Here is an 18,965-nt window from a genome sequence, read left to right as displayed (position 1 = left end):
ATACAAGATGATCTGAAGCATTCTCTGGTGGCATTAAGAATTCGAAAAATCACTAGATTTTTCTAAATAGCGATCCTAGTTCCATGACTTTGATTTTAAGAACCTGTGCAAAAACTTAAATCCAATGGTCGTGCTAAGAACTGTTCAGAGCCACCATTATCTATGGTAAAGGGTCTATAGTGTGCAAGTAGGTGACAAGTAGACAGCCCGTAGCTCCATGTAACCTATTTACTTGTAACTTTCACAACATGCAGGGTTACTATCAAAGTAGCTGATACATAAGCCCTTCGATGTTCGGAGATAGCTGAATTACTTTATGATAACTTCGGCTATCTTCGTACATCTTCGGAATAATAGACTCGAAAGCTCGATCGCGTGTGTATTTACCTTGACTTCACAATTTAAGAAAGGATGGGAACTCTTCCTTTCAAACTTCAAGATTAATAGTATTGCGTGACTAATCTTTTTCAAATAAGTTAAACACTGTTATTACTATAATTACTTAAGTTAATGTTGACCTTATCTCATAACCTCTGACACAAATGATTCAAATAACAAATTGAAAGATCTTCCAATTTGCAAATACTTATGACATTTAGAACCAAGTAGAGAAACTTACGACATATCCAATAGCACGGTATTGTAGGTAAACTCAAAAGAGTCTAACTACCGAATAATAAGCAAATTGTGCAAACATTTCGAAATAACAAGATACACAATATCGGTATCCGAACGAGTGACTTTTGACCGTTGTATGGTCACTTAAACGCTATAAATATCACGAAATTCAATTGGAATGAAGTGAATGAACGAAACAATCGCCAATTACTGTTTGAAATTTCGACTTTAGCACGGTTCTCATGCTGTATTAGGTAAATAAACGTAGAACTAAATGTATTGTGTATTACTGAGCGGGCGCAATCTGTAGATCTTCTTAGGAACTCTGTCGCCTGCGGCGTGTCTTGTTGTAAATCACACGCTTCTTGCACCAATTTAAGGTTGCTTGTTTTTATTTAAGGTTGTCAAGAAATAAAAAGGAATAATAGAATGTATTAAGTATTAACCTTTTGAACGCCAATGTCGGCTATAGCCGACATGAGCAAGCGTGCCCTGTGCGCCAACGACGGCTATACTCGACAAAAAACAGGTCGCAGAAAAATACAAAATAAACCTATTAAATCATTACTTTTATGTATTTTTTAGTAGATATTTAAAATTAAGATTTTCGGGCTTGGCGTACAGGGCATAGGAATACCGATATGGCGTGGCGGTGAAAAGGTTAATCATTACACCCTAATTGTAATCCTCCTCTGTGTGAGAGAAGTCCTGTGACCAGCGGTGGGACGATACAAATCCTGATAATGACGAAGTATTACACCTGCGTACAGCAAAAATGAATCTACATATACAAGAAAATATGTCAGGGAAACTACTTTAGTTACGAGCCATGATTACATAGTCGTAGGTATATAAGAAACGGCTAATCTCCTACTCCAGTATATCTGCAAGCCATCTGAAATTGATTTCTTTCACATACAGCGTAACTACCGACAACTTGATTTCTTTAATAGCTGAAAGCCGCGTCATGATATAAGATTATGGACTCACAATTACATATACTATTTCATATCATCTACCATTTAGTTGTCAAAAGAAAGATCTATTGACTGTATTGCTTAACTTAGGAAGATACAGCGTGAAGCAAATGCAGTTGCAATAGCAAATACACTAACGACTCGATTGCGTACCTAATGTTTCGTTGGCGTGACTTTTTGCTTTTTTGATCGCCGTACATTTGTAAAAAATATGTATTTGATTACCTTAATAGTATTGTTGAAAGACATCAATTTCTATTGCTTTATGCTTCTGGTTGTTGCAACATTAGAGGAACAAAATGTTCGAATAAGCTGAAACAAATGACAATCGCAGCGTCTCGCTACGCGACTCAAAGACGTGCAATTTTGATTTGAGATGGCATAAGCCAAGCCAGAGTTTATAGGTGCTTTTACAGTGTATTTATGTAAGCTTTCCTCAAAGTTCCGAAACCAAACAAACGTCATGAAAAATTACAGGACGTATGACACACCCCTAGAGTTCCTACAATTTAAACATTGCAGTAATCTCAAGCATTCGCCTTGAGCCAGTCACTTGCTTTACACCCAACGTGATGCTTAACAAGACAACTAAGTGAGTTTTACTTAGATTTTTACTCTTAAGCTTAGAAGAAAGAACGCTTATTGAAAGCTGTCTTATTTACCTATTTAAACCTGTCCTACATAGAAAGGCATGTATGTGCCTTAAAGATGTGCGTTCTTTAGAACATATTACAAGATTGAAAATGTCGCACATCTATTATTATTATAGAATTTGAACGTTTGTACCAATTACAGAAGCTAACTCTAAACTCAAGATTAATAAAATTATGTACTTTTGATAAGCAGAATATCCTACAATAACAATACCTATGTTTGCCTAATCGCAGTCTCCACTCAAACAAAAAGATAAAATATTCAAAATCTTCTTATTAATCATTAATAAACTATTGATAAGTATGGTATTATTTTGAAATGGCATTGATGAAGGCAAGCATCTTCCATTGCAACATAACAACGGTGATGCAATTTCCTCGATTCGATGTCAAGACCATCTTCGTTGAATGACACTTGATTACAAACAAAATTCGTGACTATCGAGTGTTTGGTATTATGATAGCTGTGTGGTTTGTATGGTGACGAGATTCACACTCAGATTGGTGACTTTTCCTTGTACAGAATGCAGATATCTACCTTGTTTTAACATATTTGTATATGAGTTTGTACATTTATGCGCGATTAACTCATTTTTGACTTAACCGATTTTGATGCGATTTTGATAGTACCTATTTGTCATACTCGAAGTGAAGTCGAGTTTTATTGTTTGTAAAAGTCTGTAACATCACACAACGCCACAGTCAACGCAAGTGGACGCTAAGTAATATAAAGGAGCCAAAATGCGAAGAAAAAATTAGAAAGGTATAGAGGTATATTCTTAGAGCTGAATGAAACGCTATGCAATAAGTTAAAACCATGATTAACTGCCCCATGAAGTATTTAAAAGAAATAGTCATTCACTTGTTTTACACACAACCAGCTGAGCCCTCACATTATCCGGTCGCCTATAAAATAGTACAAGTAATTACACTTCCCTCAAACCAATAAATCCTATATTACTAATCCCCCTATATAAGGTAGGTACACATACATTCAGTCCTTTAATTACAAGCCCGCCAGTATAGCCACGGGCAAGTTTTCCGCACATAGAAAATCAAGACCTTTACAGCCTTGTTCTTGTCAAAACGCGATAATATATTACAGCGTGTTTACACTCGAGATTAGTGCAAGTGATTAGTGGGCTAAAAATAGATATAACTTTATGCCTACTAACAGTGAGTAAATAAGTAGGTTCAGTTCTTGGGGAGCAAAATGTCGCGCAGAGATGTCATAACAAAAATCGAAGACGACCTTCTTTGGAACCTGCCCTTTTTTGCGAAACTTAGAATCGTTGACAGGTGTCTCTAAGAACCCGGCTGCCTCGTTAGTTCAGTCGAAGCTGGTCGTTTTGTTCACGCCCTCGGTACGTTATAGACCTGAAGAAAAAGATTCCCGAACTACCTTCCTTATAGTATCTCCGCTGATCTGTTCATATTCCGTGGTTCAGTTATACATGCTTGATGAGTAATAATATCTGTGGCAATATGCAATGCGTTTTTTTTTTAATTTTGTATTTTTAACGATTACACGCATCTTATAACATCCGATGTTAAAAGTTTAGTCGTTCCCTGCTATTAATTGGAAAACCTTTAATAGCTGATACTTTACGCAGCTTTACGAAAACGAATTTCCGTTAAATGTCTTGTTGATCGAATCATTCCTAACTTGGCACGTAAGTATAAAGCGACATCTTCCTTTTCAGGCAAAAAGTGCATTTCCCACACTAGCAAATACAAACTTTTACCGTTTCTATAGGAGTTACGTTGGACTTTATTTAACCAGCTTCCTATTGTACCCATATCATGTCCTTACTTTAGTAACATTATCAAAGTAAGATTAAGTACATGCAAGTTATATTAATAACATATCGTTTAGGAACCGACAGGAGCCATTATTCTTGTGATTTTAGTACTTAGGAACATTCCCAATGCGCGGCTAAAGTATTGGTTTGAAACAAATGAAGGTGGTCAGCTAAATCAACATAGTTTCGCAATGTCAATATGGTTATTAGTTCTGTTTTGTATTCAGATATCGGGGATAGTAAATCGTGATGATAGTAGCAGATATTGGTTTATTTATGTCTTGTGTACTGTAAATTGTAACAGTAAACTACTGAATAAGAATACTCTGCATAGGCCTTTGTGGAGACATGCTAAATTTGTTTTACTGCTTATATATATCTTACTAAAGTAACGTCATCTAAAGAAATTACAGTCAAATATTTTGGCATTTTTGCCTGTTCTTTTCATTTTCTTCGTTTTATGTTGGTACTTATCAATTAACACATTTTAAGTTGCATCTTACTTAACCATTCCCAATACAATTTTCTATCAGACATATTATTACTATCAAACAATCTAGATGTGGTATCAAAAATACAACATACTGCAAGCTTATAATATATTAAAACAAGATAGAAAGCGGGCCTACTTACACTCCACAATAGCACGAGACTACAGGGTTTGCCGGTCAAGTGACGTGTATGTGAACGGGTACTTGTTAAAGTTGTTTATACTACACGAAGTGATAACGAACAGCTTCTATTATCTTGACTTTACTTTGTACGAGCATAAGGCAAAAGTTACCGACGACATAAACGTCCTTTTTTCTTAAACAACCGTTTACTTTAAAAATTCAACGAGTTTTTTTGGCACTTTTACAGCAGCAATACTAAATACCCCTAGGTGATGGAAGTGTGTATATAATAGCATGGGTACTGAAACGATTGGTGCTAAAACCTTACAAATTGTAGGTGGAATAATCCAATAGTCATAGTAAACCGTTGTTTTAAGAAAACTGACATTTATGTTGTCAGTGAACTTGGACCTTAGTCGGTCACACACGAGAACCATAAAGTATCATTCAAGAATTTGCAACCTCATTCACCGTTTTCCTTCTGAAGAATTAATATTATGCTTTATGGGTCGTTTCTTGTAGCTGAATGAGATGTAACACCGAAAAGTCATAAAGAATTATATTTCTCTTTAAAATGTAGATATGTAATTTTCATTCATACTGTGTCATACTTTTGCTTGGATAGCTAACTGTTTCCCTACTTTTGGTCGGATTCGTAAACACCAAACATGGTTAATGGCGTTTCAGATCGTAATGAAATTGTGTTCTGTTTTGGCCCGTTTTGTTGCGAAGTTTTATGTAGATTTAGAAGTTCATTTGTTTATGAATCATTCGCCTTACGTAGCAGCAAGAATCATCAAAAAAGAGGTTCCATCTACGATTCTTCAAAAATAGTAAAGTATCGTTTACAATTTGTAGATAGATGATTCCTTAAGTACTGCTTCTATTTTAAGTATGCTAGAATTTATTTGAAGAAGACTTGATTTGGATGTTCTAAAATTCAAAGGCGATTGATATAACATCTCAAACAGTTTGAACAAAACACGCATCATGTATTCACAAAGGTAGATACACAGGCTCAGATGCGTGTATATGATAAACAGCTTACGAAGTTTATCAGGTAAGACTACCGCTAATGCAATATAGAAAGTGAGTCCCACTTCTTTAACAAGCAAACAGACACTGAAAGTGTTCTTCCGGTATTGTCGTGTAAAATTATACGAGGGCTTAACTCACACGGTGATACTAAACGCTACCCTTTTCAATATTCGATAGGAAATGCCTGAATCACTCCATTTTGACACTATATGCTTCACTGGTTAACATAATGAGGGAGACATTATCACAGCAGATTATCTAATTCCCAGAAATGCATTTGTCGGATTGGCTTACATAATTGGCTGGCAGCTTAAGTGCCGAGTCACTCTGGGGTATTGACAGTTCATCTGCTCAACCTTTAACCTAACGGAAAGATGCATCACTGCTGTGCATGCGGTTGGGTAACTAGGCGTTACGTCTCCGAAAACTGTTGCTGTAGTAATATAAAACCTTCTTGGTCTTTAAGTAAAAACTCTTTGCTGTCACTTCATTGAATTGACAACACTAAAAAGAAGAAAAAGCGTTTGAATTTCGAACATTGCGGTACTAAACTGTGACAGTCTTCAGTGCATTGTTTACAAACACCTGTTACCTCATTACTCTTACGAAGAGCGTGGGATGTAGTTTACGATTTTCTTTCATTAATGAATGGAGCTTGAGTAGGTTTGACGTTACGGATTGACTCGTAAACCTCATGTCTGCCTACTTTTATTACAATTAAGCTTAACTTGAGCTTGAAAAGTATAGGTCTAGCTGTCATCGATTAAAAGGCATGAAAGACGAAAAAACTAATCAAGTAGTAAGAAAGCCTTCAAAATATAATTTAAATCGAACAATGAATTAAGAAAATAGTACCTGCACCGACAATATCATTACTAACAATGATGATGCAACTAAATTACTAGATAGTCTTACTGTAAACGCGTACAAAGTCGCAAGCGAAAGCCAGTAAACAACGCTCAACAGGAGAGGCCTAGTTCAAGTCGTAAATATAATCGACATTTACAGCCTGATACACCTAAATCGACCATAAAATTACCCTCATTAATTTCATGAACCACTGGAGTCCATTGTCTTCATTGAATAACAAAGCTAGAACTTGAACAGTTACTTCTATGTTACGTATTAAAGCTACTAGTTTTGTAGCAGCATTATATTGAAAGGCAAATGCTAACTAAAATTCGTTACATTAAAATTCATGTGTCGAATCAAAAAATACTGAACAAGAATGTACGACAAACGACAACTAATGAATAAAAGAAACTAATAAAATCAAACAAACAAGTTCTCTGATTCATAGGAACACCTCACTCAAGATTTATAACTTAAACGGAGAATCTATAAAAAGACAGCAAAAAAAAACTTAGGATATCAATCATATAGGACGAACGCATAAGGAAACTGTTATGTACAATTTCTATGGCTTGACTGCGCTCGGCGAATCGAGGTTGCCCTATGATAAATGAGCCACAACATAGCGCATGCAACTAACACAATAAAATCACGTAACTTTTCATTCCGATTTCCTCGTAATGTCATGTTTGGCCAATAAATACATCTCGGCGAAATTTCAAAGTCTAAATAATTCAGCTATGAATACGATACCGATTTGCATGGCTACTTCGGGTTTACGGACTCAAATAACGCGCCATATCTTAACCAACATTATCCGAAACTGATTCCCTATTATTTGCGAATTAGAAATGCTTATTCAGTAGAACCGAAAGTTTCATTTGTGCAGTTGATTCGATTATTATCATCACTTTTTTAGACAATGGCATAGAAAAGGAAGGCGTATAAGTGTGAATTATACAATCAATAAGACCACCGGTAGTCAGTCATTTTCAGGCAACAAAAAGTGATAATTCTTTTAGAATGATTTCACAATGGATCATAGACACAATAGATCTACAAAAGAGGCTACGAAACTTTTGAATATGATTTGTTAACGGATAAGGAAAGTAAGAGTATTTAGTTTGACAGCTCGGCAGCCATCTTGTATTTTGTGTCAAAGGTCGGCGCGCGCAGGTTTCTCCACAAGCAGATGGGTTATTTCGCACACGATTGTTAGACGCCAGAACAAGTTAATAAGATGGTAATGTGTTCAAAGTATAGTTCGTGATGACATTTCATGTGTTACGTTTCGAATTATTGGATTAAATAATCAGACGAAAATTGCTGTGAAACTCAACCGCTCTTCTGGGATAATGGCCCCGCTATTATGCCAGTGAACTATTATTCAATTACCGTTGCATATTCAATGTTCATCGTCTTACTACTGTGTGCTGGTATCCGGGTTATTGAATTTTTCTTGAAGTGAACCAGTCGTCTATTATATCACCTGAAGCGGCATAACTGTCTGCATAAATACATATTCTTCACATCAAAGAGCCTACTTTTGTTACGCGTTGACTTAAACAATGCATATTCATTCAATTCACGCCCTAAATAAGCCCGAACATGAGGTTAGTACACCAGTAAGCCAGTAAATAGAGGAAATGCAGACGAGTTCAGGGGCGCTGACCCGAGCCACCGTCAGGCACCGTGACGTACACATACGATTTCATCTGAACCGCTTTTGAAATACGTCATTTGAGTGTTAGGAGAAAATTGGCAGTGTGAGAGAATTTGGAAAATTGAGATTGAGTACAACAATCGACGTAGCAGATGAGGCTTATTTTAAAAGTGTGTGATTAAGCGGCTTAATAACATCAATTTAGTGAAACAAATGATAAAATCGTGTATGACCAAAATAGTCAAGTAAGTTGGTCGCAAACAACCATGTACTATCCATAATTGCTGCTTTGTTTAGGAATGCGGAAAATTCCGACCATTTTATATGTAATTTGACCGATTTTAAGATAGTAATTTAAGACTATAAACCTTGATTCGATGTTAACAAACCTTCGTAAATATTCAAATGTGTCTTTGTTTCTAGAATTTAACAATGTTCTTAATTGCTGATATTATAATTTAATTGATGAACGAAACATAGTTTACATGACTTTTTCGGTCAACATTCATTCAGTAAAATTCCGATTACATAAATATTTATTTTAATTACGAATAACAACAAAAGCTTTCTCTATAATTTTAATTGCCTTAAGTTTCATACCAACATGCTTCATTGTTTTCGTAGTTATTAATATTCTAAAGTACTGTGGTATTAAAACACCCAGAATGTTTATCCCTGTACCATAAATGAAATGAAACGACGAATCAAGACATTCTAATAATTACCTAATTTATTCACAACTAAGACTGACATTTGACTGACACCAATATAAAAGTTATCAAAGAATCTATAATAGGACAAAAGAAACAGTTTGGAAAGTAAAATGGTATCAGGGTCTAATCGTAGTAGTTAAATAACTGTGGAGAAAGTGATCTATCTATACTTACTTTGTATACGGTGAGATACAAACAATCCTTGTTTGTTCGTATTTGATACTTCTAAGGTAAGAGATGATAACCATAAATACAGAAGGATCTTTTCTATTTGAATATTTATACGGTTATACCATAACAAAATAGCTGGATAAACATATCAAAAAGCATTATATAGGTATATATGTATAGAAGTTTCAGATTTTCACACACCTTCAGATTTCTCATTCAGTAAGATCCTTCTATCTAACGTAATACCGCTCACTACGCAAAAAAATGGTTACAGTAACGGGCTGGTATCAGTTACTCAAACCTTTCATTTGTAAAAAAATTTTTGATAAATAGAAAATAAATATATGACACTTGTACCTACCTGAAAAGATTCAATCAAACAAAACAATAGGACAAATAGGATATCGATAATTTGAATCCTTGTAAACACAAGGAACCAATGTTCGCGATGCTATCCAATGCGTGCGTGGCATGCATGTCAACGTGCGCGTGCGACGACTGCCAGATCCGCGAGATTATGTTGTGTGACAAATGTGCGATGCTAAATTGTACAGGTCATTTTGTTAAGTATTTGTTGACATTGAGAGAAAGCGCTTTGAGCTTTGATGCAGTTTTGCATTCTGAATGTAGGTTTCGCGTAATTTGAGACATTTTATAAGCTTGAAGAGTTAAGTTGTCGGTAATAGCAAGTGCGATACACAAAGCACTTACCTAGGTATGTTACTCTCTGCAGCAAGAGCACAGATTACTTTAATAGTTAGCTACTAGCAAGAGGCGCCACACGAAAACGTTCGTCCCATGTTAATTTTACACAAGATGTTACAAATTCAAAGCATTAAAAAGAAAACGATATCAAAACCCACGATCAGCAATTCAAATGTCATATAATCTGAAACGATTTAAAAATCACGTTACGAATACATAAGCAGTCATAATGTTCGAGTTTATGCACAAATCGCGTTGCATAAAAACATTAGACGAAATAGGTGAATCGTTGATCGTTATGGCAATGAATGCAACGGGAAAATGCTTGTGAGCGAACACTTGACATTGTTCGAGCTTCGATGATGTGACTGACTTGGTTTCTGTCTTGCATAATAGCCCGTAATAGTGTAATAGCTGGGAATTTAGCCCGGGTATAACGGCCTGAGAATTGCAGAACTATGGAATAGCGGTGGAGATGTCACGAATTGAAATTTCAGACAACGGTTCATATTTGGCATTATTCGTAAGCGCTAATGCATGGACAAAGCTACATGCAACTTCTTGATGATCCGTTTAAATTATTCATGGTATAGCTTTAGTTTTAGGCCACTGCTGCTAACTAGGAGTAATTACCGCGAAACATGCCGGGAATATCATCGTTGGTGGGTCCGAGATAAGATCTCCTTGAGGCGGCTTAATGGTGGTAGTCAAATGGTTACTTTTGAAAGATATATCTTAAAACTTATCGTTAGACGCAAAGGACCAGTTTCCTTTAAGAACGCTGGCACTGATATGCTAGAAATGCACTAGGATTAACAAGATGTATTGGTGGAACGGGATCATAAATAAGGTTGTTTACCAAACAGCTTGCAATGTATCCAAAGGCTTCTGACTTAATGAAACTTACCTGAAACGAAAAATTACAAAACTCAATTAGCATACCAAAATAAAGTCATCATAGAATTTGAAACGTACACAGACAGGAATAATTCAGATTTAAACAATATCACGGCACCATAAGATAGCTTTCATACAGCCGAAAAAGGCAGACACTCGCGTTAAATAAATATGGATATTGTTATCGGAACTAAGGACCATTCAAACACAACATCCTATAAATAGGGTAAACGGACCAAAACATGGTATAGTGGCGTCGGTCCTTTTGTCTCAGATAAGGCTGGCTATTACTTGCGTTCGCGGCGCCCGCGCCGGTGCAGGCGGAAGCGATAAAGTTGCCTGCCGTGAGGGAATCAGATTAGTGGCGTCACCTCATCTATTGGCACGAGAATAGAGCAATAGTGGCGTGTGTTATCTTGAATGAGTGACGTGCTTCCTAGGCTTTTTTGGATAGGCAGTAAAGCTAAGCAACTTTGCAATATTGCAATGAATTCTTCATCTGTTTTAATAACTCCTTGCACCATCTTCATTACACTGAATTGACCTTGTCAGGACTGTTTTTGCTATCATCGTAGTGTATCTTTGCTCATTCCAATATTGAGTGATTATGTAATTAAGCTCTAATGTTCTTCACGCTTGAATCACTACCTTCATTAGTTCAATTCTCATGATCACGCCTTTTATTCTTAAGTTAATTAATGTTATTATTTGTCGAACATGAGAATTGGTTATTAATTAACATTTGACAGGTATTACCTTCATCGCCTTCTGCAATACCTATCTCTCTTGTTTTGTCGAATACATCTCTAGATATCGTTTACTTAACGTCAGTTAATTTAAGACCTAAGCCAAAGAGGTAAGTATTCTTAGGAAGCACAACCACTGCTCTTGAGAGATCTGAGAGACTAAACGATCATTCCACAACAAAAGTCGTCGGGTGAATTTGAGAAATCTCTGGCACTAGGCTTGTTAGAAAATCAAACCTGCAGTTCATTCGTAAAGCAGAAGAATTTAAATCCAACATTAGGGGCTTTGGTTACATAATATGCTATTTCGTTTTATAAATCGGGATCATATAAACCGAGGGTATAATCTTTCTGATCATAACCGTGAACGAATCAATGTACAAAAGCTCGGTTACAAAACATATGATCGGAATGAAACTCGAGACAAAATGTTGATTAACCGATCGAACCTTTTGAGTCTCACAACCATTCATTACATGTATAATGTAGGCAACATTGTATGTCAGGAAATTATGTGTAATAATATCTTTATTAGGAATGTGGTGGATGATGATAAAGATGTAGTTACAGACAGAAGTAAGGTTAAGCTTGATGGATGAGAAATATAAGTTTTTTGGTTGATCATTCTTATCTCAGGAACTACCAACTTTGCTAATAGAAAATTGTTTTAATGTTAGACAGTAGTGTTTACGGAAAAATACCATAGGCTATACACTTAGGTACAAGATGCTGTTCTCTCGGCGTGCAAACGAAACCAAGAGCGGACTTACTTATGAATTTGGTATTTATTATTTTAAATACCTACCAAATTCATAAGTAGGTGTACTTTTTACACCAAAAGCAAAACCCGTCCACGGAAACACTTATCTGGTTATTATGAGAATTACCACGTAAATTGCTCAACGGTAAGTAAATGCCACTTATGAAAAGTGAAAAGACAAAGAACGGATAAGAAATAAAAAAGGTCGAAGTTTATGCAACCTTTATTTGCGGCAGATAATTTTCAGCGAGATGTGAAATCGCTTCTTTATATTATTTACTTATTCAAATCTGCTATGACAGCGCCATTTCGCATAAAATACTTTCACGTTTATTATAATTATTCTCCATTTTATTGTTTGATGTAAAAGCTTTTAGCTTTTAAAAGATCGCGTCTGTTATTAATTTTCTAAACTACTGACGGGCGATTTTGTTAATTCATGCTCAAATGAAGATGTGTTAAGTTTCATAATTGTTATTAAGATGTCAAGGATCAATGTTAAAATTTGTTGGAATACAAAATATTTCCTTAATCGACAATTCAAACTCACATTCTTTGCTCATTGCAAAGTCTTCAATGATGACGATAGTCATATCAAATGCATAACGTAAATGGTATTTGCATTCATAATATAACGTACATTTGTAGCACTAACACTATAATAAACAACTGTTACCGAGTAAACAAAAACTAGTCATAAACCAATCAAGCACAGCTTCTGCCAATGACTTTGTTTCTCATAAACCATGCCTCATTGAACTGTCAACTTGGCATAAATTTCAATTTACTCTCTCACGAGCAAATAACGCATCGGATTTTCGCACGTAGTAAGTAGTGACGTACCTAGCTACCATTTAAGGCTCCAGCAGACCGGATGCGTATGCGTAACCACGCGCGTAGTCACGCGCGTAGTTACGGCGTAACCATGAGTTGTAATGTATGGAAATGTATGAGACAGGCCACACCGCTTGCGTAACGTAGACACGCGCGTCGTTACGCAAGCAACTGCTCATACGCGCGTGACTACGCGCGTGGTTACGCATACGCATCCGGTCTGCTCGAGCCTTTAGTGGTGTTCCGTTATTGCGATCCGTGGGAGAAATAAACAAAAGGCAATCTATTTAAATGTTGAAATGGATTGTTCATTTCATTATAGTACAAACGTGCTGTTACACAAAGTAGGCTTTATCGTCATTCATGTTTTGGTCTCGGGTGCAATATTACAAACGTATGTTTTCCAACAAGTCCCATTTAACGCATCTATTAGAGAAAAAGAAGAATCTTATTCGCTTATGTCACTATCTAGAATTATTAATTAATTCGAGACCATACTAAGACAAGCACAAAAAGTTGGGTTTGGCTTTTAAAGATATGCTTTAGAGATATTTTCGGCGAATGACATCAGCCAACAGGTTTCCATACGACCCTTGTCAGATATTTAATTTCGCATACGTTTAGAGAATTGCAATCTGCAGTTTATACTAAGAAATAATAAAACCTGGAATGGTAAAAAACACACCTAAACAATATGAAGTCAGTTTTACTTGTCACTGTACCATGACATCAAATTGACGCATCAAATTGAGAGCCATTAAAACCGAACAATAGCTGAAACAGTCAATACAACTCGCTGTTCAAACAAAACACCTATTACTAATACAGCAAAGCTTTCACGATACAAAAATCGAAAGTAATATACACATCAGCGATTCTAAACGCCATTTCACACGTGTCTGCGATTCGGTTCGAAAAATTCGCGACGCTAACCTCTTCTATGAGGCTATTGTTCCGGCCTTAGATTGATGATCGCGTGTAGTATCAAATGGGGGGTACGTGGGAGACCAGGAATATGGAACATGTGAACCATGCTTTAAATGCAATTTAACTTTGTAGTATCGGTCTGTTCTCATCGTAGTGAATAAGACACAAGATGTTTAGTACTGATGCGTACTACTTATTCACCTGAGCGTTGGATTGTGAAAATTTTAGCTGTCTAGCGCTACTTAGTGTTTCTTGGGTGTTGTCATTTGTCACTTTTTTATGATTGGCTAAGATAGTTGCAAGTTTTGCGCAAAATTCTTACCTGAAAGCAAATATCTCAAAGATATCATTTTAAGGGAAGATAAATTAAGCAAAACCCGGCAAAGGTGCTCAGAAACCGATCATTAGTTCATTTATTATTTGGTTAAAAACTATTCTCTAAAAAGCCGTTTTGTGCTGCACCTTACTAATCCCAAAACGAAATACCAAACAACTCATTAAAAGCTCCATTAAAGTTGCGAATCCAAGTTTTTACCTCATTCCTTCCCAGAAATCGCAAGGCCACGTATGGATATAATGCCGCACCCACTTCTCTATCACATCATCTAACATCAAACAGCCGGCTAATGGCCAGCCGCGACGGCAAACAAATGGTCGAGATAGTAGGACAAAAAGTTCGTTGTCTCAAACTGGTTCTACAGATGTAAGGGCACCACATCCGGAGGTATGACGCATGTATCGGATGTCTGTTTGCGCGTACCTGGTGTGACTGTGGGTAAATAAGAAGTCCATATCGTATTTAATGCACTAAGTAAAAATAATGAAAAGTAAACACGAAGAACGAAGTAAATGGATCAAGTTACGCAATTTATATTGGAAGACCCTAATGAGCGAAACATTATGAATTAATATTTTGAAAAGCAGGTTTTATGGCTTAGACCTTGATTTCAACATCATGGGTCACACACAAGGATAAAAAAGAATCTACGATAAACGGTCACGTTTTGTTCAAAACTTAAGCTACATTAGGCAACTTAATGGTAAGCAAATTGCATGAAACTAGAATCAAACAGTAGCTGAAGAATAAAACAAGTTCGACACTTTCTACAAATAGAGTCATTCCAAACAATAATGGATTCAATCGAAAACAAAGTCATCTGAACTTCCCACGATTAGAGAGACCCGAGTTTTTTCATGCAACCAAAAGTCCAAGTGAGATTAGTTCCCTCGCCGGGAGCCATCCCGCCGTGCACACAATAATGATAGGGATCTAAGCAATTATGTTAAAGTATAAAATAACACATTCATAAAGGCTTGGCTGGTGCATGGCAACAGGTAAAACATTTAAAATTACGTTATATTTTCTTGCGTGTCTTCGCAATTCTTTACCGATCCCAGCTCGTTAAGTGCTTTTTTGGGAGCGCCAAAATTCTTTACAGTCTAAGAAAAAGCAGTAACTGTATTACAATTCTGTAGTTTACTATTTTTTTACATTTTGTGCTAGCAATAGCTAACTAGGCGAATGAACTTTACTTAGACAAAAAGTGTAAAATGGTAAGCAATCAGCTAAAATCTACAATGATGTCATTCTAGCGTTTTATAGGAGGACAGTTAGGCAATGTTAAGTGTGAAACTATCTGATATCGATTTCAAAAGAAGCTCGATTTTAGAGAGGTAGACTATTAGAAGATCCCAATCAGTCACTTAGGCACGTGTTATAGTTTTTGTCTAATTTTGATTTTTGGGGACAAAAAGTAGGTACTAAGGCTGACGAAATCACGTGCCGAATTTCTAATAAGATCTCGTTGCGCCAATGAACAATACATTTTATTTAGAGTTTGAAATTAGATAAGTGCATTAAATTGCTGTTATTTCATGTCCGATCGATTATTCGCTCCAACGCCTATGGACCAAACCCGTTAATGTATACCGGTAAGCGTTTTATCTCACAAAAAATATCGCTGGTATTATTGACATTGCTAAAGCTCGATTATGTTTTTCATAGACATTTTAACGATTTCCAACAAAAGAAATATTTCAGCCATAAAATTGTTACTTCATCAATGACAGCAAACATTGATAAAATAAGTTTAAATGGATCGGCTTGAGTATAATAAGCTATAATAATCTTTTCGTCATGTTTAAGCTATAAAAGTATTACATCACAGTTTTATAGCTGCAAGTCACAATTGCAACACTGGGTAGTAATCGCTCATACATAAATATCGATCTGGAGCACCTTTTATTTGCTGTAAAGCCGAGAGAGGTCTGACTGAGAAAATAATAAAAAGAGTAAATACGACGGTGCTTTATTCCGTGTACGTGTTGGTTTTGTATCGCGTTTAACAAACAAAAGACGATTGACCGTGGTTCCGAGGATTCGGCGGCGTGGTGGTCAGGTCGGTGAGGGGGAGGGGCGGGATACGACACGGTGCTCGGGCACATTCAAAGAAGCCGCAGGATAGACCCTGTGCGGTTACACCAGGCGAGAGGAAATTTGATTTCGTCTCACCGAGTCACACGCCACAAAAAATAGATCGTGATTTAAAGTTATTACACTTTGTTGAAGGCACCTACTATGCAAATACTCAAAGCATTTTTCACGAAATGTGATTCAAAGGTTTGCGGATGTAGTCTGAATCATCTTAAAGTTTAAACTTACGAAATCATTGACTCACATAAGTAGGCCGTGCGGTCAATCAACGCAAGCTTTATATTTTTCAACAAAATAGATATGTATCTGTTCTACATTACTAAATCCAGCGGCTAGTAAAAACAACACATAACGAACGCAGAAGATAACATTCTATACGTAATAAAAACATTATCTTTCGAATTGATCTGTTCGAAGTTTCTTAATTCTATAAAGTCAAGATGGCCGCTGCCATTTCTCCAGCGATCGTTCCTGTCCGATGAACCGCAAACGTCATTTGTCGTCAGCGTTAATTGAAAGATTCCCGTTGTTTTACTCGATTTCGTGAACTCTAATGACACGTAATAAAGACGTTCAATGATAAAACAAAAAGATTGGAATCCCAAAACAAAGATTGATGGAGCGGAACACTTGTCTTGAGCAACGACTAATTACATTCTTTGAGATGGAATTGAGAAATGAAACAGGTGTATCATCGGTGCGCTTTAGTCGACAAATGGTACGGTCAAAGACATCATTTATTTGTCACGGTCAATTTTGTATTGCATGGTTCTTTTGCATTTCTCACATAAAGTCACATTAAGACATGTCTTTTCTTCGCCTAGACCCTTAATCACCCCTCTGAGGGGTTTTAGCTTATAGCTAATAGGCTAAAAAAGCGTATTTATTGGCACAATGCCACTTAAGGCTGTCAATAAACTTTTGATGCTCAGTATATGTATAGGGCGAATACTATGTAATCTGATTTTCAATTAATGTAAATATTTTGTGAATAAAAAAATTTTTTCATTAATTAAAAAAAAAAAAAAAAAAAAAATGTAATCTGATTAATGTAGCACTTTAAAAATTTATAACGTCATTTTTTGTGCGTCCGGAAAATCACAATGAAGTCGATGACACATACAGTTCATCACACTTTTTAAGAATAGTTTGCATTCAGAACAAGATACAGATAAATAGACGACAAATCATAGAACCTAATTAATGACACACGTAAAGGTAATAAACCACTAGCAACTAGCAATGACCATTGCATGCCTTTGAACGTTGAATAACGAGCAGGCTTTTGATGGGAACAAAGGGGCGCAACACACTATGAACTCGAGACATTCATTAAGCCACAAAAATGTCATTATGTCCATTAAATTCCCACACAAAGATTTTAACAAAGCTTTCCAACTAGGAACGTTCAATGACCGTGTCATTTGTATCGTCCTTATATTTCTATTGCTTCAGACATTTTTTATAATGGCTTTGAAAAAATGATCACAGGATATTCCATGTTGATTCCATCTCGATGGAACACTTACACAAACAGGTTGATGGTCCAATCAAAAGGCTTTTGACGCTTAGTTGTGAGAACGAGACAGCTCTACGACAGCTCCTGTTGAATAAAAAGAGACAGCAAATGTTGCTGAAGCAGCCGTGACACCATCCGTTGCATCACGATTCAAATTGACAGTTCCTAGTTTTTTATTGCCGTGCAGAAGACGAATGTGCAGTTAGGATAAATGTGTCCGTCGAATGGTTTTTCGTATGGTTGGTTTTTTTTATGCTGCTTGGAGACAGTAGTAACTTCAATAAACCAGCACCAGGAAAGAAATCTTTATAAAGCACAAATATCCCTAAAATTAAGTTTTAATTTATTTTTATAGTTCCGCTAGCAGCCACCAAGCATACCAACAAAGAAAAAGTCTTGACAATAAACTAGTTTTGAACCGTCACTAGACAAGACCTGTATTTTTTTCAACTACTTATCCCATACTTAGCGCTAACAATACCGAAGACAACGTGACTGCACGCCTCAATACACGACGAAGAAAAAAGAATCTATCTATAGTCAGTTCATAGGCGTCAGTGTCTTACAATTCACCAAGCACTTGCATATGTGACGGGGACAAGGTCAAAATAGTCACGAATAAATAATATTTCTATCTAGAAAAACAACATAGCAATTATTTTGTTAAGTTCACACATAAGGTCAAGATTAACGCTGATGATATAAGAAACTCTAAGAAATGAAGTCCAAAGAATAATTCTTACCTGTTTCGTACAAAAAGACAGGTAGCAGTTTTTTTTCTAACAAATCCGCCGTGTTATTACTATTCCATTTCGTGCTCAAGTCAATAGAACTATTAAATGGTCTCTCTAAAAAAAGCTCCTTCTTAAATTGGCTATGTTACCTCAATATTTGACTGTCGATGCTAACACAAGGCAATACCCTTAGTAGTGTAGTGTGTTGTCCCAGTCATTTGGTTCTCCGTGTCCTAACTTAACACTCGCAATGGGTGTTCTACCATCTTTTGTAGACTATTTTTTTGCTATTTATTCCCTACAATTGA

At 36.2% G+C, this 18,965-nt stretch overlaps 1 protein-coding gene across 2 annotated transcripts in view; it reads right to left on the bottom strand.

Annotated features, from left to right (window-relative positions):
* The window catches only part of LOC110381684 (cadherin-99C), a 146,339-nt gene that overhangs the window by 110,619 nt on the left and 16,755 nt on the right, over window positions 1-18,965 (bottom strand). Inside the window, exon 2 of one of the 2 annotated variants that reach the window (XM_064037795.1) lies at window positions 10,666-10,713. The exons of the other annotated variant lie outside the window; for it this stretch is intronic. The gene's annotated coding sequence lies outside the window, so the exon portion shown is untranslated. The remainder of the gene's footprint in view (window positions 1-10,665; window positions 10,714-18,965) is intronic. 2 annotated transcript variants of the gene reach the window in all.

The sequence above is a fragment of the Helicoverpa armigera genome, chromosome 14, assembly GCF_030705265.1.
Source record: "Helicoverpa armigera isolate CAAS_96S chromosome 14, ASM3070526v1, whole genome shotgun sequence".
Taxonomy (NCBI): domain Eukaryota; kingdom Metazoa; phylum Arthropoda; class Insecta; order Lepidoptera; family Noctuidae; genus Helicoverpa; species Helicoverpa armigera.
This window is presented reverse-complemented; position numbering and strand designations above follow the sequence as displayed.